The sequence below is a fragment of the Panthera leo genome, chromosome A2 (genome assembly GCF_018350215.1).
Source record: "Panthera leo isolate Ple1 chromosome A2, P.leo_Ple1_pat1.1, whole genome shotgun sequence".
Classification (NCBI taxonomy): Eukaryota; Metazoa; Chordata; class Mammalia; order Carnivora; family Felidae; genus Panthera; species Panthera leo.
Window position 1 is genome coordinate 15,638,788 of NC_056680.1, and position 25,444 is coordinate 15,664,231.

General features: G+C 51.5%; 1 protein-coding gene across 4 annotated transcripts in view; it reads right to left on the reverse strand.

Annotated features, from left to right (window-relative positions):
* Positions 1-23,476, reverse strand: part of XCR1 (X-C motif chemokine receptor 1) — a 38,887-nt gene extending 15,411 nt beyond the window's left edge. For 2 of the 4 annotated variants that reach the window (XM_042929085.1, XM_042929083.1), the window contains exon 1: positions 22,657-23,476. The gene's annotated coding sequence lies outside the window, so the exon portion shown is untranslated. Of the gene's footprint in view, positions 1-19,106; positions 21,025-22,656 lie in introns of those variants that run through there. The other 2 variants (XM_042929084.1, XR_006199813.1) reach the window with 2 other exon arrangements.
* Positions 23,477-25,444: the final 1,968 nt, after the last annotated feature.

Here is a 25,444-nt window from a genome sequence, read left to right on the forward strand (position 1 = left end):
AGATATGGGGCTTGAACTCATGAACCGTCAGATCACGACCTGAGCCGAAATCAAGGGTCAGATGCTCAACCGACTGAGCCACCCAGGCACCCTCATTTGCATAGTTCTAAAGTGTCTCCACACAGACTACTTATTAGTTATAAAGGAAACGACAGCAATTATACAGCAGAGAAATCAGACAACCTTGACCAAATGATCACATTTAACATCCCCAATAAGGGGCGGGTGGACGTCACGTGCCTCCAGATACGATATCCTGAGGAGGACACAATATCGGTGCCCCGAGGAGGGCACAGCAGAGGTGCCCAGATGTTAAGTCACTCACCCACAGCCAAAGAGCAAGAAAACAGTAGCTGAGTGGGCTTTATCCCAGCTTGTGTGGCTCCAAGGTATCAGGTTGCAGGGCGGTGGGGGGAGGGGGGGGATGGCTTGGTTTAAGGTGAGCCACACCGCTGTCCAAGGTCGGGCTTGGGACCGTGATGCAGTACCTGGTTCCGCAGGCTGGGGTGGACGGTCCCCGTCTATTCACCCTCCAGCCACTGTCAGAAATGCTGCTGCAGGCACAGCCCTCGTTATATGTGCCAGACCAGCATTATGAGATTTCGACACCAATTTTTCTTTTCCTACGAAATCCTTTCTTTTTTTTTTTATTTTTTAACGTTTACTTATTTTTGAGAGAAAGAGACAGAACGTGAGCAGGGGAAGGGCAGAGAGAGGGAGACACAGAATCCGAAGGAGGCCTCAGGCTCCGAGCTGTCAGCACAGAGCCCGACGCGGGGCTCAAACTCACAAGCAGTGAGATCACGACCTGAGCTGAAGTCGGACACCCAAGCAACTGAGCCACCCAGGCGCCCCACTAACGTAGACTCTTAATCAAATACTTACACAGGTAAAGTTCTGGGTGTTCATGTATTTGATATCTTAGGACATTTTAGCCAAACTAAGGTGTATAATGAGAAAGGGGACAAAGAAAAGGATGAACTCGGGGTTTCCAGTTGCCGGCTCAAGTTGTGCGTAAATAACCTGAAAATTTCTATTATCTGTCCTTAAACCCTATTTCTTATAGCCACAGGGCTAAGATTTCTGAACACTAAACCAATTCTCCACCTGCCAGTGGCTGAATTACAATGTAAATCAAGTCCACAGTATCGCAAGGTGTCTTCTGTTACAGGAGGGCATTGGTTGGGAAGGAATGGGATTCCGAAAACTGGAATAGGGATATACAGGAAGATCTCAAGGAAGCTGAAGGTATAGAACCCTAAATTCTCCTGAGTCTTCTTTGGTTATTCTTTGACATGCAGGTACCACCCACAAATGGTGGCATCCTTCTCTGGGGCATTCCTGAGTGACAGGGATGAAGCGAAATCCTCTCGGTGAGCAGCATTTTGAGCATTGCACCTGGCTGTTCATTTTGCTTGGAAGGAGAAACGGGTACCCAGACACCCAGTCCTGCTATTTATAGATAGCCCCTGATTTCAGGGCCATGGACCTCATCCTGTACACAGCAAATTTGCTAGTTGATTTCAGAAAGAAAATCTTCCTTCCCTGACTTCTGAATTCAGGGAAGAGAAGTAAGGATTCTCACTGTCACTTCTATGGAACATGAGTTTACAGGTTACATTTCCTATTACTACCAAAAAGAAGAAAGGTTGCTTGGCCATTTTTCACTTCCACTTGGCTGAGGCCTGAATACCCATGGCCAAAGCCAACCCCCCCTCCCCGCCCAAGGTTGTTTTTTTCCTTTGATCCAACTTTTAATATCGAGGTATGTGTAAGCTATATTGTACATTTACTAACATATGTGTTTATAATAGCAGACGTGCATGCATTTATAATAATAGAGTCATATTGCCACCTGACATGATACGACCGTCTTGCATACAGCTGCCACTATGCTAACCCTTTCCCCACGCAGGTTGCAAAGTCTTTGGGTGATATTCACTCTTTTCCTTGATACACTTGAAAATGCGATGTATGGTTAATTATCGTTAATACATCTTGGGTTGAAAGAGAATAAGAGAAGGAAGAAAACACAAATACTTGCTTCATACGTGTGTATACAAACATATTCATAACAAAATAGGGAAGAAATATAATAATGATAGTTCTCACTTCTGTATCTTGTCACCTGGTTATTTACAACTGCCTTCTTCCACTCCCTGTTTCATATTCCCCTTGCCCTCAGTGAGCACCTCACGGGGTCACGGGTCTTTGCCTGGGGGGTGACCCACACCTTCATACCTGGAACCTGGACCATTAGCATTCCTGCTTGAATTGGGTTGTTGTGGTTTCCCGCTGACTTGAATCACAGGACGTGGTCATACGTGGCAAGAGACAGCCTAAGGGATCTCCTGTACTCCAGACACAGTCGTTACTTCTTCTCATGTGTAGTAGCCGATCGGTTTCCTCTTGGTGGCCAGGACCAATCACCCAGCCAGCACAGTGACTCCCTTCTTTGCCTGTTGAGTCAGAGGCAAGAGGATCCCAAAGCGGCCAGGTGGTCGCCTCAACTTCCGGGCCAGTGGGATCGCTGTTGTGTCCTCTGGTGGAAGTGTGTGCAGCATGGCCTCAGGGCTCTCCCACCCCTGCTCCCTCCCCCTTTAGCCTTTCAGGAGTTCCCCCCCAATAAACCTCTTGGACGTCTAATCCTTACTTGGTGTCTGCTTTTGAAATTCCAAGAGAGCAGGAGCTCACGGGCCATCTGGGGATCTCTTCTCCCTTCGAGCTGGTTCCCACCAGCGTGTGCTGCACTCGTAGGAATTTTGCGAGCTGGCTGCTGTCATGAGGCTAGCTTGAAATCAGCCCTGGTGAAAGTATTTACACCTCAGAATTTGACAAACGCTACAAATCAGGGCTCTTTCCTCTGGAGGGCATGTTGTTCAAATTTACCAGCACACCGCTGCATGGAAGGTTATCCCTGTCTTGGGACTGTTCCCGAGAGAGAGTCCCCCCGGGTTGCTATCCTAGGTGGTATAGGGCTAGCGTTCAGGATGCCGGTAAGAGACAGATGGCCCTCTCGACAGGGTGAGTGAGGACAATTCAAGGAAAGGACTTTCCCCAGAGGTGTGGGCAGGGTGTAAGGAAGTCAAACAGCAGGGGTGAAGTATTCCTGATCTAGCAATAGGGGGCAGCTACCGCCGATCGATCGCAGGAGGGAAGGCACAGGAGGAAGCATCACTGAAGGCCCTGGAGAGACCCGGAGCCCTAGGAGAGGGCTGGCTGCTTGACGCGGGATGTGGCCAGCGGCTGCGGAAGTAGTCATTTCCACTCCTTGCCCAGCAGGGAGGGAGCCAGAGGAATAAATACACCGGCCTCTTTCTCCTCCCCTCCCACACCACCAAACTCCTGCTGGAGCCTTCCGCTGCTGCCAGCAAGGAGGCAAGAGGAGCTGTTGATGAAGCCCAGGCAGGTGGACGGCAGAAGGCAGACCTGGAGGGACGAGCGTGAGAGTCCCCGTTCCGAGCCTCGGGCAATCCATCCCAGTCCAGCCTCCTTGGGTGAGGTTTGCACTCGCCACACATGCTGTTTCCATTTGCACGAAGACTCTCTTGCTTTCCCCCCTCCCGGTTCATTACCACCCCTCCTTGGCTCAGACGTCACCCTTTTGAACATGCCAGGCTCTTTGTTGATTGTTTGCTCTGGTCCCAACATTTTTATCCAACGGTGACTTGTTTGGCACCGTTTGGCAACATTTTTATCCAACGGTGGCAACATTTTTATCCAACATTTTTATCCAACGTATGGCAACATTTTTATCCAATGGTGACTTGTTTGCTAGTCATAATACTAGGAGCCAACATTCCTGGGCACTTAACCACATGCCAGGCACCGTGTAACTATGTTAGACTTTATTCTAGGCTATAGCCTCCATGAGGGCGGGGACCATGCTCTGCATTGTTCGTGTCTCCATCTCTCTCGGGCCTAGGACAGTGCCTGGAACATACGAGGAGCTCGACACACATGTGTGGAGTAAAAATCCCCACTGTGAGCCCGGCAAGTGTTTCCTAACGCTTTTGCAATATGGGAGATGAAATATGGCTTGAAAACGTTTTACTGCTCTTTCCATCGGGAGGTGAAGTCTAATGCACCTCCCTGAACGTGGGCCGGTCTCGGTGACTTGCTTGACCGACAGAATGTGCCGGAAGTGACATTCTGGGGGTTTTAGGTTGTAAGAAGCCTTGCTGCCTCCAGCTGGGTCCCTTGGAACATGCTCGTTGCGAACCCTGAACCGTTACTTACAAAGCTCAACTGCACGCGGCCGCCAGGCTGGTGAGGCTGTATGTGTAACGTCTGGTGGTTCCAACTGAGCTCAACGATCAAGCCTTTTCTGCTGAGGACCAGACATGGGAGTGAAGCTGCCTCAGAGTGGCCCATCTACCAGCCCAACAGCACCAAGGGGTCTCTGTTGAGGCCACATGAAAAAGAAACCCTGCTCACGGGGCGCCCGCGTCTCAGTCGGCGAAGCGTCCGACTCTGGATTTTGGCCCAGGTCGTGATCTCACGGTTCGTGAGTTTGAGCCCCGCATCGGGCTCTGTGCTGACAGCGTGGAGCCTGCTGGGGATTCTCTCTCTCCCCCGCCCCTCTCGAAATAAATAAATAAACGTCAAAAAAAAAATTTAATTCGAAAAAGAAAAGAAACCCTGCTCAGGCTCTTGAGCCACAAAATTATGAGCTATAATTAAAGGGCTCTTACTTGGGGCCTCTCTCTATGGGGGGCTTTATCACACAGCAACGGTCAGAGGACACGATATCGGTTAGGGGGAAGTCCCCAGCCTGATTTTCCATGTCACCTCTCCCATCCCACACTCTTGGGTTCCCCTCGAAGACTGTCACCACCAGGAGTCCTGCAAACTCTCCAGAAACTTGCCTTTGATGTGGCTCGCTGAGAGGTACCTTTTCTAGTTAGCTTCCATTGGCAACACCGCCTGGAAATCCCCCAAATGCAGCCCCGCCTGCTCTTTGGCAAAGCTCCAATGGCCGCGTTGTCCCGGGCCACCTGCCGCATCATCATGCAGCCCCCTCCAAGCTTGGGGGCTTGAAATCACCGGCTCCCGGGTAGAGGCCCTTTTCCTCTGAAGCCTGCTGTGCCCATCCGACCACCCATGAACCTGGTTAGACAGTTTCACACTGAGAGTCGGGGAAACACAGGTAGCCGGCTGGGGCCGCCCCTGGTTCTGCTGTTGTCCCGCTCCCCGGTCACACCTGTCCCAGGCAGAGCGAAGCCTTGCTGGAGTCCCCGGATATTTGTCCGGGCGGCGCTTGGGAGGGCGGCCACAGGCTGCCACGAGGGGACTGGAGCCCGGTGGGTGTGCTGCGACAGCATGAACAGTTCCGGATGGAGCCTCTGAAGCTTTCTGGAAGTAGCGAGGACTCGACAGTCATTTAAGAAGCTGGAGGGCTCTTGGCCTCTCCAGGGCCTCTGGAAGGGGCCGCGTGGGGGCGTCCCTGGTGGTGCTCGCGGCATTTGCCAGCTCATTCTGAGCAGGACGTCTACCCTCTTCTCACCCCCTCATGGTTCTTCAAACACACGTGGGTGGGCGGGTGGGTGGGGGTGACAGCATGCCTGGCAGAGGTCACAAGAGTTTGGAGAAGGGGAAGCCCAGGCAGCGTTTGTGATGCAGCCAGAAGGGCACGGCAGGTTCCAGACCTCGTAACGTCTTGGCCGCTCCCTGATGGTCCCAGGGCTCGGCCCTCCTTTCTGAGCGGGAGATCCGTGTGGAAACTGCACTATGTACGGCTCACGATGAATGCAACCCCCGAGGCCCTCCTCAGTCCTACAGAAACAAGCTCTTCAGGGGGAGTCTGGCCTCTGCATTTTGAGCAGGTGGCTAGGTGGGACAGAAGAAGGCAGGTGTGGGGATGCATATCATGGGCTCTGGGGTCCGCCTGGAGGGCTCAAACTCAGACCGCGGGACACAGGGGCCGCGTAATTTCGGTGCCTCAGTTTCCCTATGCACACCACAGGTAATCACAGCATCAGCCTCACTGACTTGTCACGGGGATTAAATCAAGGAAATGAGTGAGGCCCTCAGAACAATGCCAGGCGAGTGCCCCGTAGCTGCCAGCTCCGGGTACCTGGATGGGGAAAGTGAAACGCAAGGCAGGAAGCTGTACCTTCGGAACACGGTCAGATCTGGGTACACGTTTGAATGGAGGACAAGAGCAAAAAACACGCAGCCGCACCACGGGCAGAATTACGCCGTGAGCCTTCATTTTCGCAGCCAGCCCCGGCTGGCATTACTCCAGGTGCTGGGTGTTCAAAAAGGAACAAACCGTTCCCTGCCCTCGAGAGGCCCGCGGGCTCACTGACGCGGAAAAGGACCTTCGGAGGCGGTGTGCTCAGTGTGATGTGAGGGAGAGACTCTAGACACGGCAGCCTTGGAGAGGCGAGGAAGGCTTCCTAGAGGAGGTGATGTCAAAGGGAGATCTGGGGGATGAGGGGAGGTTGTCCAGGGAAAAGAGGGCTGGATGCCGGGTGTAGGGACGCTTAGGCAGTAGTGCATATTCTGGACCATCCCGTGATTCGGAGGGGGGTGGGGGGGGGTTGTGCATAAGAGGCAGTGCTGTTGGGGTTTGTGGCTTGAAAGACGAGCAGGTTCTGCTGGTCGGGTTGAGTTGGCTCGCCCAGCGTCTTCAATTCTGGCTAGCTCATCTCACACACTGTGCATCCTGACCACAAAAGTCACCTTGTCTCTCTCCTCTCTCTCTCTCTCTCTCTCTCTGTCTCTTTCTCGCCTTTGCTCAAACAAACTGAGGGTTACCAGAAGGGAGATGAATGGAGGGGATGGGGATTAAGGAGGGCACTTGTGATGAGCCCCGGGCCGTGTATGGAAGTGTCCAATCACTATACTCTGCACCTGAAACTAATATTACCCTGTTATGTTAACTACCTGGAACCTAAATAAAAACTTTTTTATTTTTTTTAATTTTGTTTAATGTTTATTTATTTTTGACAGAGAGAGACAGAGCATGAGCGGGGGAGGGGCAGAGAGAGAGGGAGACGCAGAATCCGAAGCAGGTTCCGGGCTCCGAGCTGTCAGCGCAGAGCCCGACGCGGGGCTCGAACTCACAGACCATGAGATCATGACCTGAGCCAAAGTTGGATGCTCAACCGACTGAGCCACCCAGGCGCCCCAAAAACTTCTTTTAAAAAAGTCACCTTGTGTGTCATCGAATAACACTCCACCTGGGTGAGTCAACCAGCACACTGTTTTGGTGCTCAGAGAATGAAAAGTCACAAAGGTCCAAATCCCTGCCTTGAGGAAATGTGTGACCCCCTTCAAATGGAGGAGTGTTAAATAATTTGGGGTCCTCATTTCAAAACCACCACATGGAGACTCAGGGAGGATGTCCAGGAGGTAATGACACAGGCTAAGTCTGGAAAGGTGAGTAGGAGTGAACAGAGAGAGAAGAGGAGGGAGAATGTGGCATCTGGGGACCACAAATGTAGAAATCAGGAGACAGGAAGCCCTGGGACTGGTTCAAAGGACTCTAATTACAGCCCAAGAGGAGAAAGTGTGTCCTGGCAGGAGCCATGGGAGATGAGGCAGGAAAGGGAGGCGAAGCTAAGGAAATTCATCCTGAATGGAGAAGTGAAAGGTTTTAAGCAGAGAGGATGCTCTTGGCTGCGAGTGATAACTAAAGTGGCTTAAGTAACGGCAGGCTGTTAATTTCCCAGAGGAAGATGATGCTAGGGTGGGTGCAGTAACTCAGCAATGTCATCAAGAACTAGGGCCCTTTCTGTCTCACGTACCAGCCTCAGCACCTCTGTAGAACCATTCCTCATGATCACAAAATGGCTGCTGTGGCACCAGGCATCATGGCTTGGTACAGCCTCCGGAGCAGGGGATAAGGAGGCATACGTGTGAACAAGTCACTCTCATTCGGAGGAATTTTGCAATGTCCGGGGGGGCATTTGGGGTTATCACAACTGGGAGGAAGCCGTTGATATCTAGCAGATAGAGGCCAGGGACACTGCCCAACAGAATAGACTCCCAGGAAAGAAAATTATCCAAGTGGCAACAGCACCAAGGTTGAGAAACCCTGGTCTAAGCTGGCTGGGTGCCTTTGGCTTATAAGGGGAGGTGAAGTTGCCTCCCCTCCCTGTGCATTTGAAGTGTAGAGCCCAAAGATCTTCTTTCATGGCTGGGTTGCTGAGGAACCCTAGACACTGCCAGATCTGTCAATGTGTTATCAAGCTACAACCATAGGGGGTTCCAGATAGATTGAAATGTAAGAAGTAACAGCAGAAAAAACAGGAAACAGAAATAGTTATCAGACGGATGGGTAAAGACTTACTTATATGTTTATATATGTGTTGCATATCATCATAAACACAGTGTATCTATGAGCCTCAGCACATAGCGTTCGAGAAGGGCATTATTATCTGTCGCGGGTGATGAACTGCTTTGCAGGACACAGCTTTCTTTCACTCTGATACATTGTTAGTTCCTGGAATTTCTGTTCCAGAGTTGTGTCTTTGTTTCCTCTTCAAAGCGGAATGACTGACCCGCCACCATAGGGGCAGTGATGGTGGGGAGTGGAGGAGGGGGGGAGGATTTTGAAGGCAGGTGTTACCAATGTACCAGAAATGCACCTTGTCTACCGTCAACCCAGACCCTGAAATGTTTCTGATACTTCCGCTGGGGGTTTCTGGTTTGACCTAGTTCTGACTTGATACCTTTTTCCTAAACACCTTCCTTTTCCTGTTTCTTGTTTACCGTGGCGGCTGCCCCTTAGCCTTGTTTTGGAAAATGAGCCCTGCTGATTCGGTGTGGGTGTCAGTGGATCACGGGCATGCGTGTGTATCCATGTGTGCAGGGGTCGGGGGCTGGGGAGGGTTCACCTCTATTTCCTTGTCAAGGCAAGTTAGCGGACAAAGCTCTGGGCTCCTTCGATAACAAAGACGAACTTGGCCTCCAGCACATCCTTACTGTGAAATTAACAGCTGCGAAGAATATAATAAAATCGAATATGTAAAAATAGTAAAGCAACTTCCTGCTCCTGAAAATCTTCACCGAGGAAGTTATTGGAAAAGAAACAGCAGACTTTAAAATAACCCAAAGATCAAAGAAGTCTCAAGGGGAATAATAATAATAATAAAAAAAGCACACAGAATGGAATAAAAATGAGTCAGAAAGGGAGCACTGAGAGGGAAATTCATTGCCAATTGCTTGCATCAGAAAAGAGAAACTCGCTCACAGAAATAATCTAAGCCCCAATCTTAAGAGCCCGGAACAAGAAAAGCAAAAATAAACTCAAAGTAAGTAGAAGGAAGAAAAATAAAGAGCAGAATAATAAAATTGAAAACAAAGACAACAGAAAAATGAAACAAGAGTTTGTTCTTTGAGAAGATGGGATAAAAGTGATACATCTCTAGAAAGACTGACAGAAAAAACGAGAGAGAGAGAAAGGCACAAATTGCTAATATCAGGAACGAAACAGATGTCACTACAGACCTTGCAGACATCACAGGAGAGTAGTCAAATCCTACAGACAACTCTACAACTTGGATGAAGCAAACTGATTACACAGGCTACCACAGCTCCCCCAAAATGAAATAAATTAACCTCAATGGCCTTGTGACTTTTAAGGAAATTGAAGTCATAATTTAATCTAAAAATTTTTTTATGTTTATTTCTGAGAGAGAGAGAGAGAGCGCACCAGCAGGGGAGGGACGGAGAGAGAAAGACACAGAATCAGAAGCAGGCCCAGGCTCTGAACTGTCAGCACAGAGCCTGAGGTGGGGCTCGAACTCAGGAACCGCGTGAATGACCTGAGCCGAAGTCGGACGCTTAACCGACTGAGCCACCCAGGTGTCCCTGATGTCATAATTTTAAAACTCCTGAGAGGGGAGCCTGGGTGGCTCAGTCGGTTGAGCGTCCGACTTCAGCTCAGGTCATGATCTCGTGTCTCCCTCTGTCTCCCTCTCTCTCTGCCCCTCCCCAACTTGCGCTCTCTCAAAAATAAATAAAACGTTAAAAACAATTTACAAAAACTCCTGAAAAAAAAAATCCCCAGGTCCAAATAATTTGGATGGGGAATTCTTCCAAATGTGCAAAGAAGAGTAAATGCTAATTTTACATAATCCCTTCAGGAAAATAGAGGAGAACATTTCTCAACTCACGTTGTGAGGTCAGTATTACCCTATACCCACACGAGACAAAAAATAGTACAAAAGATACATAGCAACGAATACAGTAAAAGCATTTGACAAAATTCAACACCCATTCATGATCAAACTCTCAAGAACCGGGGATGGGGGAACTTTCTTAACTTGATAAAGAACATGTGTAACAATGACCAGCAGCTAACCTCACACGAGTTGGTGAAAGACTGAATGTTTCCTGGTAAGACTGGGAACAAGACAAAGACACATGCTTTTAACACTCTTATTCAGTATAGTAAGGCAAGAAAAGGAAATAAAAGGCACACAGAATGGGAAGCAAGAAATAAAACTGTACCTGTTTGCAGGTGGCATAATAATCTGCATAGAAAATACCAAGAATATCCAAAAACAAAACAAGACTGTAACAATTCCTAAGCCAGTAAAAGAGTTTAGCAAAGTTGAATATAAGATCAACACATATGGGAATGCAAGCTGGTGCAGCCACTCTGGAAAACAGTATGGAGGTTCCTCAAAAAACTAAAAATAGAACTACCCTACGACCCAGCAATGGCACGACTAGGCATTTATCCACGGGATACAGGTGTGCAGTTTCGAAGGGACACATGCACCCCCATGTTTATAGCAGCACTATCAACAATACCCAAAGTATGGAAAGAGCCCAAATGTCCATCGATGGATGAATGGATAAAGAAGATGTGGTATATATATACAATGGAGTAATACTCGGCAATCAAAAAGAATGAAATCTTGCCATTTGCAACTACGTGGATGGAACTGGAGGGTATTATGCTGAGTGAAATTAGTCAGAGAAAGACAAATATCATATGACTTCACTCATATGAGGACTTTAAGACACAAAACAGGTGAACATAAGGGAAGGGAAACAAAAATAATATGAAAACAGGGAAGGGACAAAACAGAAGAGACTCATAAATATGGAGAACAAACTGAGGGTTACTGGAGGGGTTGTGGGAGGGGGGATGGGCTAAATGGGGAAAGGGCACTAAGGAATCTACTCCTGAAATCATTGTTGCACTAGATGCTAACTAACTTGGATGTAAATTTAAAAAAGTAAAATTAAAAAAAGATCAACATATAAAAAGCAATTGTATTTGTTTATGCTAACCATAAACACATGGAAAGCAAAATTAAAGTACAGTACCATTTACAATCTCTCAGAAAAGAAATATTTGTGCATACATCACCAAAAAGTGTATAGAACATGGATGCTGAAAATTACAAAATGTTGATGAAATCAAAGGAGATCTAAATAAATGGAGCGACACACCATGTTCACAGGGTGGAAGATTCATCACAGTAAAAGTGTCATTTCTCTCCAAAACGATACGTAGTTACAATGCAATTCTGTCAAAATCTCTTAAGATTTTTTTTGTAGGCATGCACAGGCTTATTCTAAAACCGATGTGGAAAGTAAAGGACGTAAATGGCTAACACAGGAAGGCAAGGCAAGGAATAGGAAGAAAAGAAGGAAGGAAGGAGAACCTCGATCTGAATGTTGGACTTTTCACACAACTTAACTCAACATGCATCATGGACATACTCGCATATGTAAAATTAGAAAAACGTAAGAGATGACTTGGGGGACCTACAGCTTGGTGAAGGGTTCTCAGACATAACATCAGAGTGTCACAAGCCTAAGACAGATAGATCACACTCCAGCAAAATGAAACACGTTTGCTCTGCAAGTGACCCTGTAAGACCAGCCACAGACTGGGGGAGAATACTTGCGAACCACATAGCAGACAAAGGATTCTGCATATACACATTCGGGATATGCAGAGGATCCTTGACCTTCAGTAGTAAAACAAACAAACAAAGAAACAATTCAGTTAAAAGTTGGCAAAGGACTTGAAGGGACATTTCACCGAAGAGGATAGACAAACGGCCGACAAGCGCACGAAAGGACATTTCACGTCGCCAGCCGTGAGGGAAGTATGAACGGAAGCTGTGAGGAAATACCACCACATACCTATACGAGAGAAAATCAAACACAGTAACAACACCAGATCCCGGCGAGGATGTGGACAAACTAGATGTCCCCCTGCGTCGCTGCCGGAAAAGCAAAAAGACACAGCCCCCCTGGCAAAGAGCTCGGCAGCGTCTGGCCACCCCTGAACACACACTGGCGAAGACTCTTGGGCGTTGATCCCAGACAAACAAGCTTTGGTCCTCCTACTGCTCGGCTTTAAAAGCTTCAACGGCTGTTGACTGCCCACGGCCGTGGGTTTACAACTGCAGAGTACTGGCGTGTCCCTTATGTTGTACCAAACACGATCTCCAGGCGCTTGGCCCAGAAATCCTGATGCGGGAAGGTGGCGGGGAGGGGGCAGGGATCCCCAAGTCCAATGAGCTCAGCAGGTAACCAGGCCGCGCGAGGGGTCTTTCAGCTCACACGCTGAGAAACTCAGACTCTGGCTCTGTTCCTGGGCTCTAAGTGGACCGTGAATATCCTGCCGCACAACAAAAACCTCTGCTCGCCCGTCCCAGGACCAGGGTGAGGCAAGCGAGACGCCGGGGGGGTGGTGTTTAAGGAGGCGCTCACTCTCAGGTGCAGGCGGGTGCTGAGCTGGCTCCTTCCTGGAGCTGGGGGGGGACTGTCCTTCAGTTTTGCACCTTGGACGCCTCCGCCCGGTCCCGGCCCTGCTCTCCCCACAAGGCCTTGGACAAAACAGGTTTGCAGCAGCTTTATTCGCTATAGCCCCAAACTGGAAACAACCGAAGGTCCATCAACAAGTGAACGGACCGCCAGATTGTGGTATAGTCATCCGACGGGAGAGAAGTCAGCGATGGAAAGGAACAGGCTACTATTACGTGCAACAGCGCGGAAGGCTGTCACACACAGCATGCTGAGTAACACCCACGAGTTGATTCAGAACTGAATGGAACTTGGGAAACTCGGGGAAGGATAAATCTAATCTGCAGTGGTAGAAACTCTGGGAAAGACGAATCTAAACCACACTGACAGCAAATCGCTGGCTGCCTGGGGTGGGTGATTTGTCTAGGAAGGTGGGTGATTGCAAGGGCACTTTTGGGGGTGTCAGGAATGTTTTCTATCTTGACTGGTGGTGGTCACACTGGTGTAGACTTGTGGGAATGCCCGTTTAACGGGGGTACTTTTCATCGAATGTGAATTACCCATCTCCGTGAAGCTGATTCAAGAAACAAAGAGTCAGACTGAGCTTCCGACTCTCGATTTCGGCTCCGGTCATGATCCCGGGGCCAGGGGGTCGAGCCCCGTGTCTGGCTCCCCGCCGAGCGCGGAGCCCGCTTAAGATTCCCTCTCTCTCCCTCTACCCCTCTCCCCTGCTTACATGTATGCTCTCTCTCTCTCTCTCTCAACATATAAAATTAAATTAAAATAAAATAAAGTGAAACAAAATAAAACCAAATAAAAAAATTTTTAAATAAACAAAACAGAAAAACAAAGAGAACCCCCAGCTGTCCCACAAAAGTCTGAACCCCGGGCTTGGCAGGGAAACTTCTCTTGTTGATGGGCTCCAGGTACCACCCCATCTAGTAGGAAGAGCCTTGGTGAGGGGTCAGAACACCTAGATCCTGATGCCGGTTCTCATAGGAACTGCCTTGATGACCCACGGGTCGGTCATGATGACCTCCGAGTCCCCGTTTCCTCCTGGGCCGTGTCTACTTCGTGGTACAGACCCGGCCGAGCCCTGGTCATCGCTCAGGAATTTCTACTGGTTCTTGGATGGAGACTTCCCTCTGTGCAGCCCTTTGAATTCAGGTGCCGAACGGCTCTGGGAATATGGGACTTGCACAGCAATCAGGCATACGCAGATGTAAGCTACGGACATCGTTTCTTTTTACCCGAGTGAAAATCGGAAACTCATAGTATCAAAGGCTGATGAGAAGGGAGAAAGCTTCACTCTGGGGGGCGGGGGGGGGGGGTCCTCATCCAGAGACACTCCGCACAGGCCTCAGCAGGGAGTTGGGGAGACGCTCACCGCAGCGTCGTGTTTGATGGCAAAGAAATAAAATGAAATAAAATAAAATAGTCTGTCACTAGGGGATGAACATATACAGTGTTGATACGTGCACACATAGTGACACAAAGCAGCAGCCAGAAATGGGTCTCCGTGGCTGCAGCTCAAAAACATGATGTCGAGTAGAAAGAAGTATTCCGGACCGTGTTTGTGGCACAGTGTCATTCAGGTCAACTAAACGCATGCACACTGGGGTTCTGTGCGCCCAGGCAGACTGCAAAAACGCTCCAGGCACGATTTTGAGGACGGCTCGGGTCCAGAACCAAAATCGCGTCTTCAGAGCCCGTGGTTTTTGATCTGGGCTACACTGAATCCGCAGGGGAGTCTGAAGATGCTGACGTCTCACAGCCAGAGATTTCCGGTTAATTGGCCTAGAGCGCGGATCTGGACCACCAGGATTTTCCTTTTTTTTTTTTTTTTTAAGTCACGTCCCCCCCTCCCTCCCAAGTGTGGCCAAGATCGAGGTGGCCCAGGGGCTTAGATTTGGTAAGTAAAACGACTGCTCAGGAGAGTCCTGTAATTTAAGCAAGACTGGGAGGCACAGCTATAACACGGAAAAGATACTCCCCTTGCAGAATTGATGGGCTAGACGTGATGTTGGTCATTGGTGGCCATTCAGTGGCTCAACAAACGGTAGGCATTATTTTGAAAAAAAAAAAAAAATAGATTATTGAAATCATCAACATCAAAGTTGAAAGGTAGAATTGTGAATCCTGGTAAGTTCAGCTACTTCCCTGGGAAGGAGGGAAGCTTCTTACAAAAAAAAAAAAAAAAACAAAAAACAAAAAACTTTTTAAATGTTTATTTACTTATTGAGAGAGAGAGAGCGAAAGCAGGGGAGGAGCAGAGAGAAGGAGAGACAGAATCTCAAGCAGGCTCCACGCCGGGAGCGCAGAGCCCGATGCATGCGGGACTTGAACTCACCAACCGCGAGATCGTGACCTGAGCCGAGAGGAAGAGTCAGACGCTTGACTAACTGAGCCATCCAGGCGCCCTGAGGGAAGCTTCGATATTGGTAAAACAGGGGGCTGGACCTCCCCGGTGCCAAGTGTCCCCAACCGGGTCAGGAAGCTGGCTTTCTTGGCAGTCACAAGTTGAAGATGTTAGAGAACTTACTGTGGGCCACTGCCCTCTATTGAAATAACACTGTCACTTCTGAATAGAGGATACTCAGACTTGCCACGTAATTCCCCTTGAACTTCAACTCACTGAGGAAGGGGCTGACCCCTGTGTGAGCACTCACAGAAAATACTGCCCCTTAAAGGAACTCCTATAATCATAGCAGCTAATACATGACCCCTCCTTACGTCTGTTCTAAGCATTCGGCATATGTTTATCCTCACGTCAAACACAACTCATCACACTGCACACGCAGAGGCAGGGACTATTATTATCTACGTTGTATAGACGGGGGAACTGAGGCACAGAGAGACGGGGTAACCTGCGGAAAGTCACACCCCCTCCGGGAGCCAGCAAAGCTGGTTCCGGAGTCTACTCCTAACCAGCTCTGCTCTCCTGCCTCTCGAATGAATGACTCTGATTCCTTTGATCTTCTCATGACAATTGTTCGGCAGCTGTATCGTTGTCCCAGTATTTTCCCCCCACTCAAAACACCCTCGGGTCTGTGCTCCACCCCCTGGTCTGCCCCGCTCCTTCACAGCAAAATTCCTTGAGGGAAGAGCCCACAGCCACTCTCCCCAGTGTTGGGGTTGCCATGCGTTCTCACGCCCAAATTCCTCAGGAGTCCCGCGTCGCCCTGCTTCCCTAATTTGCGTGTGCTCTCCCCAAATGGCCACCCATTCCCTTGGATCATAATCCTATACAAGGCCAGCCTCAAACCGAGGTAATGCACGTGACAGTTCACAACGCAAAGGCATTTTCAGAGCAACTGAGACCTTGGCTAGCTGTCACGAACATCTCACGGTGCAGGAAAGGCCAGATGAATTCACGACCTCTGCTGTCACGCTCCTTCCCCTACCTTCACGCCCTTGGCTGGATGAAGCCCCAAACACACATGGCTTCTCGGGGGTTTTCCCCACACACTCCCCTGTTTTGTCCACCAGGAGGCAGTCTTCTCCCTTTACAGGCCCCCCTGCCTCCCTCTTCACCAGCCAAGTACACAACCGTGGCTATTGAGCGCAGGGTATGTGGATATGAGTGAACTGAGATGTGCTTAAGTGCACGTTGCACACTAGACGCTGGAGATTTAGTACAAGAAAGAGAACGTAAAATATCCTATTAGCAAATGTAATAAACTGACCACATGAAATAATCTCTTAGATATACTGAATGAAAATTAACACCACCCATTGAGTTTTAGATTTTTAAAAACGTGGCTGCTAAAACATTTTAAATGGCATATGTGACTCACTTTACACTTTGATTGGACAGTCTTGGCTTAAAGGCTCCCTCCCAATGGCAGACTCTAGGCGGGTCTGCAAAACCCTAGGGCTCTAAGGAGCCCAGTTTGAAAACCATTCGCTTGACTTTACTCTTGAGGAAACTGAGGCCCGGATTGACTAACAACTTCTCCAAGATTCTCCAAGTGATGGGATCTGGGGTTTAGATTCGAACCCAGGCACCCTGACTCTATGATTTTTTCCTCTCCGTTGTGGATGTCCTCGAATGTCGCATGGGGAATCAGGCACAGGGCCCTCTGCCGGGTCGCTGAGGTCCTTGATCGTGATATGTCACCACCTCAGGTTCTCTCCCTAGCTCCCATCTGCGGGTCTGCTGTATGCCAAGGGGCTGCCCTCTGCGGCTCGGGCATTTTTCTGCTTCCCGCTGGGAACCGCGGTCCGTGCTCTATGGCTCTACCCGGCGGCTCCCTCCACACTGTTGACAGCCTGACTGGGGACCAGGAACACGAGCCAGGACTGCTCAGCCCTCCCCATCTTTTTATCTTGCCTACCCTCTTGACTTGCCCGATCCTACTCCTACCCAGGGGCCACAGTAGCTCTTGCTGGAATAAGTCCGATCCAGCTGGAAGGATGAGAAAACGGCCACGTAGGTTGGCTACCTGCTGACCCATGACCACCACGCTGGTCACTACGGGAGGCTCATGGAGCCCACAGCCCAGCCTGCGGACGGGTGACCAGCGATCACACGGCCAGTGATTCACGTGGGAACCGAAAGCACCCCTTGCTGGGGTGACTTCTCTAAAGTGGACACATGAATCAGCAGCAGGGACACTGGGAGGCAAGGCTGACCCTGAGTCGTAGTCCGGGACCTTCCACGCTCAGCCCCAGCACCGCAAACCTTCTTCACCACAGCCCAGCAGAATCACAGCATCGCAGGTCATGGTAGTCTCATTTGTGGTAGGGGCTGGCGTCCAGAAGGCGTGTGTGAAGTGTGTGTGAAGTGTGTGTGTGCGTGTGTGCGTGCGTGTGTGTGTGTGTGTGTCCGCCCGGGTGAGAAGACGTCCCCGTCGCTGGCTTGTTTCTCATCATGGGGGCCCTGCGTGAGGGGGAACAGTGGGTCCCAGCCAGTCTCCCTCGCCTGGATTCCCAGTCGAGTTGCCTTGCGGGTCTAGGCTCCGAGCCCGGCCGGGCCCGCTCAGTCAGCTTGCTGTGTCATGCCCACAACCTCATCTCTCCCTTCTCTGGGGCCAAAGTGGGGACTAGCTGAATCATGAGGCCCGTCACAGATCAGCAGGTCACACGGTGAGGGCTCTCTTCCCTGTTCCGCCGCAGCTCTAGCTGTGCATCTCTGGGCCAGTCACTGTCCGTCTCTGAGGCTCTGTGTCTCAGAGGATGTTTCTCTTCATTATCTATCACTTAAAAAAAAAAAAAAAACCTCCTTCAAAACGTAGTGTCTTAGGCACTGATCATCTCACGTTGTTTCTGAGGCTCAGGAATTTGGGAGCAACTCGGCTGGGGAGTCTGGGCTCCCGACCTTTCATGGCAGGAGGGCCAGATGTCCACTGGGGCTCTCGTCATCTGAAGGCTTGACTGGGCCTGGGGGACCTGCTTTCCAGACGGCTCTTTCACGCGGCTGCTGGCAGGAGCCCTTGGTTTCTTGCCACTTGAGTTTTGAATGGGAGAGCTGGCTCCGCCCAGAGTGAGCAAATCGGAGACAGAAGGACAGAAGCCACCCTATCTTGGATGTTCTGGCCTCTGAAGTCAAGCCCTGTCACCTCTGCACTGTCCTATTTGTTACCCAAGGCAACCCTGTTCGAGGATGTGAACGTCAGAAGGTGCAGACCCCCCGGGGGTCACCTTGAAGGCCGGCTGCTGCAATAACAGTTGTATCTGCCCTGCCCATCTCGCGGGGCCATCGTCGTGAGGTTTTGTTTGCACACCCGCTGCAAGGAAAACTAATAACCAGAGGATGCATCTACTAAGAGTCAAGGCAGAGGCTGCTAAAAACAGCTGTAAAAGGGGGCGGGACCCTGAGGCCATCAGAGGAGGCTCCGCGAGGAGCACGAGGGGGACCCGGCTGGGAAACTGGGTAGCTCAGAGGACTCCAGCCCGCCTTGTTGTCCCGTATGAGGGCGCAACGTGGAGACAATCGGGACTGAGCGGCAATGTACCCAATGCATATGGGCGCTCACCACAGGGAGGCTTTGCTCATCCACTCGTGTTCTCTCCACGGAAAACAGGTGGGTCACAGTCTCAGGAAGTCCAGGAGGGAGGCTGATTTGTGCCTTAGCCCTTAGCTGTGACATTCAGCTGAGTTAGTACGCTTTTCACCAACTACAGCGGGCCGCATAAATGTGAAGGTCCGTTGTCATTCCCTCCGGGCAAGACCCTGCCAGATCGTTCCTCAAAGCATCTCTCCACCCAATTTCTTAAACAGCCACAACGAGAAATTAGATGTCTTCAGGGTTTTGCAACGATCGGAAACCACTGCTCAAAGTTGACCCTAAATCTTTCCCGGCTCGTTGACGCCCACTTTTCCGCGTGGATATTCTGGTTACTCCTGCTGTATAATAAATTGCTTCAAAACACAGGGGTGTAGAACAGCAACCATTTTATTTTGCTCATGGTTTGGGGGGGCGGGGGTTAGGAATTCCGAAAAGGCTCCGCTGGACTCTTCACCTGTGGGATCTCTCATGCGGCTCACGGTATGATGTCACCTGAGGCCTCAGTCATCTGAAGGTCTGCGGGGGCTGGATGGCCGACATGGCACATGCACAGAGCCGGCAGGTGAGGCTGGCCGCGGGCTGGAAGTTCAGCCGGGTGGTCCGCGTGAATGCCTATCCAGAGCCCCTCCAGCATGGCGGGCTCAGCCTAGTGGGGTTTCTTCTATGGTGCTAGATTCTTCGGCAGCTAGAGAGAACTGGAACCTGCATAGCCTTTTGGGAAGGCCGTCAGGGTAATTTCTCCCACCGTAGTTACACGCTCCCATGGTCCCCTGGGATAGCAAGCGAGTTATGAGGTCAGCACAGACTTAAGGGGATGAGAATTAGACTCCACTTCCCGATGGCAGAGTGGCCATGGGCCTGTGGGGTGGGACGAGTCGCTGTGGCCATCTTTAGAAAGTGTAACCTTCCACAAAGGATGACAATCGTTTCCCATACTCGGAGGCTTTGTAGAGAGTAATCCACGAACGACCCATTTCACGGAGTCAAAGACTATTTAGAGCTGAGTAGAGTCTTAAAGATTCTCTAGTTCGATCACTTTATCTTCAGATGAAAAACATTGGGGACCGAAGAGCTGAAGTGGCTCGCCCCGGATGCAGCAGCTGAGCAGAGGGGCAACAGCCCTGGGAATCCCAGTCTCCTATCCACCTGTGCTCCATCCTGCCCTTGGCAAACTCTGGTTGTGGCTGGTATCGTTCCTCGTCCTTCTTCCTAAGGGGACGAGGGTTTTGCTCAGGGAATCTATCCTGCCCACAAGGCTTATGAGCCTCAAAGGGAGCTCACCCTGTGGTGTTGTGCCGTTCACACCCAAGGTCAGCATGGCAGGAGCCATTTTGCTACCAGCCTGCAAATGAAGCCACCATCCCGAGAAAGGCAGAGTCTAGAAACAGAGTCTAGAAAGTCGCTGGAAAGCGAACTGCTGCTGCTGTTGCTGGATGAGGTCAGCCGCAAGCCTGCTGTATTAATCTTTCCATTTTGTGAGTCAACAATCTCCTTATTGTTGAAGCCACTTACGGTTCAGTTCCTGGTTACTTGCAGCTGAATGCATCCCAGGTAAAACCCTTCCGTTGGGGGGATTAGTCCCGACCTTAGAAGGGGCAGGTAAGGAGATGTAGCTCAACACTCTGGGCTTAAGCTTCAGTTATGGCCAGTGTATGTGGCCCTGAACTTGGTTCAGACGGTCTCCGATAACTGGGATTTTCTCTCACTCTCTGAACCCAGTCTCTACCTGGAAGTGACTCAGTCCCTCCAGAACCCACTCTTGAGCCTCTGTCATTTTCAGTTCCTGCTCAGGGCTGGGGTCCTCTGGTCTTCCAAAATGTCACCCCAGTGGCTACGGTGCTATAACCCACAGTTGTCCAAGGTGCCCTCCTACCTGTCACCCATCTTCCTGGATTTTGGAGGATCACCACTGTTGGGACCCCTGTGCTGAATGCTGAGTTCTGCCCCCAATGGCACATGACTGACTGGACCCCAGTATCGGATGCTTACTCGGCTTAGGACTGTTGTACCGTGCACAGTCTAGACACCCAGTCCTACCCTCCTGGACTGGACTTCCTCCCTGCACCTGCAGCAGATAAAGCCTGCCCCTCTCACAATTCCCTTTGTGCCTTCATGAGGCAGTCTCCTCGTAGATCTTCCTGGCAGACGCTCTTGAGGGGGAAATGCTTCTTTTGGGCCGTACAGCATCTCATATTTGCGCCTGCAAATCTTTCACAGTGCACGAGGCTCATGTTTTATCATACTGTCTCTTTCCCTTCCGGTTGGGGAGTCAGGCCACATGGGGGAACTTTGAAAGCAAAACAAGAAAATCCATTTATATCAGCTCTCACTAAGATATGCTTTGTTTGAGGTCTCTGTTTACATCCTTTGTGGCCCCGGATGATCCCCTTGCACTTGAAAGTATTGCCTGCTTGCCAAGAAGAAGTCTATTTTCAGGGCAGAACTCATTCTGAGACTTGCTTTTATGGTAACCTCGGAGCAAGGTTACAGGGGAGTAGGGGACTTTCAACTCCTTTAAATAATGACCGCTGTTGGTATTAACCAAAGGAACCGCACGGTTACCCCTGACTTAACTGGCTTAGGTCAGTTCTAACGCTGGAAGTAGGAGTTAACACATGCATTTATGAGCAGTGGGGAACTTGCTAAGGATTTCTGCCAGGTGGAGGAGGGACCAGGGAAACCACCTCACATGTATGTGTCCAGCAAGTCCCTGGAAATCTTCCTCTGGGCTGCCGTGGCATGTCCCCTCCTCTTCCCTGCCCTTTTGCCCACAGCACCCAGCCCCACTCCGCCTTCTTCCTCTTTCACGTTCTGGAAAAACTCCTTCCCTCTGCAGAAAAATTGAGCTGCCAGTTTGAGTAGTGAACTTCTCGAGGCAACTTTCACGCCAGCTTCGTAGTCTTTGCAATGACCTTGAGAGTGCTGATCAGTGAAAACAGAGGGTGATGATTCAATGTTCTTGATAAAGACGAAGGTGTCATGAGTTCTAATCTCTCTGAATTTCCTGGTAGTGGTTCCGGCGTGTCAGCTATGGATGGAAGGCTGGCAGGCTTGGTTTCCAGGCTCTGAGGCCGCCTCCTTTCTGCAGGTGACACAGGTGGCATCACCCCCGTGTCCCCTTCTGCCAGGTCTCTCAGGAGGCTGCAGTCCAGACTCTGAGGCTTGAATCCGTGGAGCCTCTTATGAGCTCTGGTTCCAGCTGGGCTCCAGTTCTGGCTGCAGGGTCTTTGCCTCGTCCCTTGGGACTTCTCTCTCCCTCATGAAGCTTGTTCATCCCCCAGTCTCAGTGTGAATGGGCCCTGCCTTTCACCCAACACCCTTTCCCATGTCTTTGGGGGTTGGATTCCTGTCCCAGCCTCCAGCCCAGCTGGGACCCTGAGAGTTGATGGATACCAGATATTTCTGATGAAACCTGAAGGGCCCCTGAGCTCGCAAGGGCACCTCCCACCTCCCGTTTTTTTGTTGTTTATTTTATTTTTTTTGAAAGAGAGAGACAGAGACAGAGACAGAGAGAGGGAGGGAGGAGATCCCAAGCAGGCTCCCCGCTGTCGGCATGGAGCCCCACGCAGGGCTCAAACTCACGAACCGTGAGATCCTGACCTGAGCCAAAATCAAGAGTCGGACCTTAAGCCAACTGAACCACCCAGGCGCACCCCCGCCTCCCAGTTTGGTCACGTACAACCACGGCGTTCCTTTGGTTAATATGAGCAGCTGCCATTGGTTACAAGAGTAACTCCCGTTCTCACCCACCTACATGTTGGGTGACTCCCGCTACATGTCTCTGACCGAATTCCTCCCCCACACACTGCCTATCGAGTGGGCACCTATCAGTCACACCGTCTCCTGAGGGCTTGATGAAGTCTAAACTCTCCGTTGCTCAGGGCGCTCCCCCAACATGGCGCACCATAGAAGGTCTCACCTGAAGCCGATGTGACAGTACTCTCGCAGCGGGATTGGAGACCCAGCTGGAGAGACTCGGGTTGGCCCCCATCCTCCGGAATCAGCCGCTGGACACGCAGGCGGTGGGTGGTCAACACTCCTAAGTGGGAGGGAGGAAAGACTCCGTAGATTCTAACACCCCGCCCACGTGTTCGTGGGGTTTCTCGGTGCTTCACCAACGAGGACCCATCCCTCCATTCATGACGCCAGCTAACGCCACCTCTGGTATCCATCAGAGAGACAGCGGAAGCACTGTGGGAGCCCCTCTGGGCTATGGCCTTCTGATTAAACTCTAATTACCACCCCCTGGAGTTGCCCTCCTGGGGGCAACTGGCCTCCCTGAGAGTGTAGACGAAGCGGTACAGACTCACATTCGGATCGCTCTTTTGGCGCTTAAGCATTTTAAAGTAAATTGCACCCCACCATTTATCCCAGCACCGGGGCACCCCGCCTCTATCCTAATAGTAACAAACAGCATTTCTGGTTTACAAGACGCCATCGCACAGCTTTCCACCCCTTGCAGAGTAAGCGCCCTGAATAATCTCCAGCCTGTCCACCAAGGAGTCTCCCGCCAGCGAGGGCTCCGCACAGCCCCACGGCATCTGCTTCCGCTTCCGGGTCGCTTTGCAGCAGGCATGCGTCGCGCGAGGTGCTTACATACGATGGCGCCCTGGAGGCTTCCTCCCCACGCCAGCTTTCCTGGCGGCCACGTGACCGCATGAGCATGTGATCTGCCCAGGCCAATCATAGTGGCCTCCTCCTTTCGGCCAAAGTGGCTGGCCAGGGAAGTGCACGTGGCCTGGCAAAGCCAAGCAGGAGGCCTCCTGGTTCTCTCAGCCCAGCGCTGGGAGGGGAGGCTGGGATTCTGGCTGTTTCACCGCTGTTTGCTCTGGTGACCTCGGCCTGGCGGGGACAGCTCCATCGCGAGCATGAATCTGACGGTCGGGGCGAATCAGAGGCCTGGGTCACGACGGCCTGAACGTGGCCTCCCCACCAAATTCACGTGTTGAAGTCCTGATCCCCAAGGGGACGGTATTAGGAGGTAAGGAGGTTTGGATGACGTCCTGAGGGTGAGGCCCCCCAGGACGGGATGAGTGCCCTTCGGGGGCCTGCCCTTCTCTGCGCCCACGAGCGCTCAGGCAGAGCAGAGCCCATGGGAGGGCGGGCGAGGAGGCGGCCGCCTGCAAGCCCGGAGGCAGACCCTCCTCGAGAGTGAGTGTGTAGGTGCCTTGGCCTTGGGCTTGCCCACCTGCAGGGCACAAATGCCCGCTGTCCAGACCGCCCCGTCTGTGGGGTTTTGTGCATGGAGAGAGGAAGTCCTCACGACTGTTGAATCTCTAAATCCAGTCCTCCCTGGGTCCAGCTGTACCTCTGTGCGCGTGCGGTTTGGCTGTGCAGCCCACAGATTCCCTTTTTCGCTCACGCTGGTTTAAACTGAAGTTTCTAATGAATTTTTCCACCATCAGCAGCCAGTAGCCGCTTGACAGCTGCTTTCACTCCTCCCAGGAGCCCCGTGCTGCTGGCCTTCCGGCGCTTGTCGCTCCGGACCAGTCCCCCACCCTGTCCTCCTGAGGCGGCTCCGCATGTCCCCATCCTAACCTGAGGGCCACCTGGGCCGAAACAGAGACCCCAGCACTGCAGCGCGGTTGGCTCGTGGCCGGCACGTCCGGTAGACGTCCGTTCTTGGGGTTAGCAAGGGGTGCTCGCCTCTGGGCTTGCCCGCGGCTAATTCACACACACTGTAGATCCGGGAAGTCCCGATTAGGGATTTTGCTTTCGTGTTTTCAAAAGTTATGTGTCCAGGCGAGGTATCACACTGTCATCCTCTTCAGGCACCCTTTCTGCCTCCTGGGAACGACGTCCTCCCCCAGGACCTGAGGCTCATCCTGTCCCCTCAGCGCCGGCCTACTCTCCTTTCCTATGTGTCCCCAGGCCCCAGCGTGTGCAGCGTGGCTCAGTCAACTGTGATCTCCAAGGGAGGCCTCATACTGTGGATGCTCAGCGAGGCCCACGTGTCCGGTGCCCCGTGCCCATGCGAACACCCCGGCCTCACGTCACGGGTGACTCACCCCGAGCTGTGGGCTTGGCGGGCAGGGCCCTCTCGATCTCTGGCTGCACTTTCCACGCGGAGGAAGCCAGATAGCATCACGTGTTGGTGGTTTGTTTCCATCTCGCTGATCGAGAGCCTAAAAGCAAGAGATTCTGCTGTATCTTCCCTTCTTTTATCGATCGGGGCCAGGGGTCCCAGGGCAGCGGGTGAAGGGTGTAGACTTTAGTTTGCTCATCTGTACACCGGACCCACTAGTCAAACATTGCTTTGCACCTCACCTCCAATGGGACTGAGTACCCTGGACGTGCAGAGGAGAGACTCCTGAGAGCGTCAGGGCCCTTGAGAGAAGGGGGTTTCCTGAGAGGGCAGTGATGTCTGGCGTGACAGGCACTTTGGGGCCCACGTGGGCTCTTGACTTCTCTCGTGGCCTCACGGCTGCTATCTTTCCACATGTCGCTCTCTCTCTTCTCTCACTCCCGGGGAGAAAATCATCTGTGGTCCCTCCAGCCCCGCGTTCCAGAGGGAGCCGGTCTGCCCAGCAGAACCCGGAGACGTCCCCTACTCTTCATTATCTCTCGGGGGACACAATCCTGGGTTTCTCGCCCGACACCTCCCTGCCTAGACTAGGGCCAACATGTCCCAGCCTTCCTTGCACCTGCGGGTGGCCACGTGACCGCGTTCGGGCCAGTGATTCATACAAGTGCAAGTTCTCTGTGTG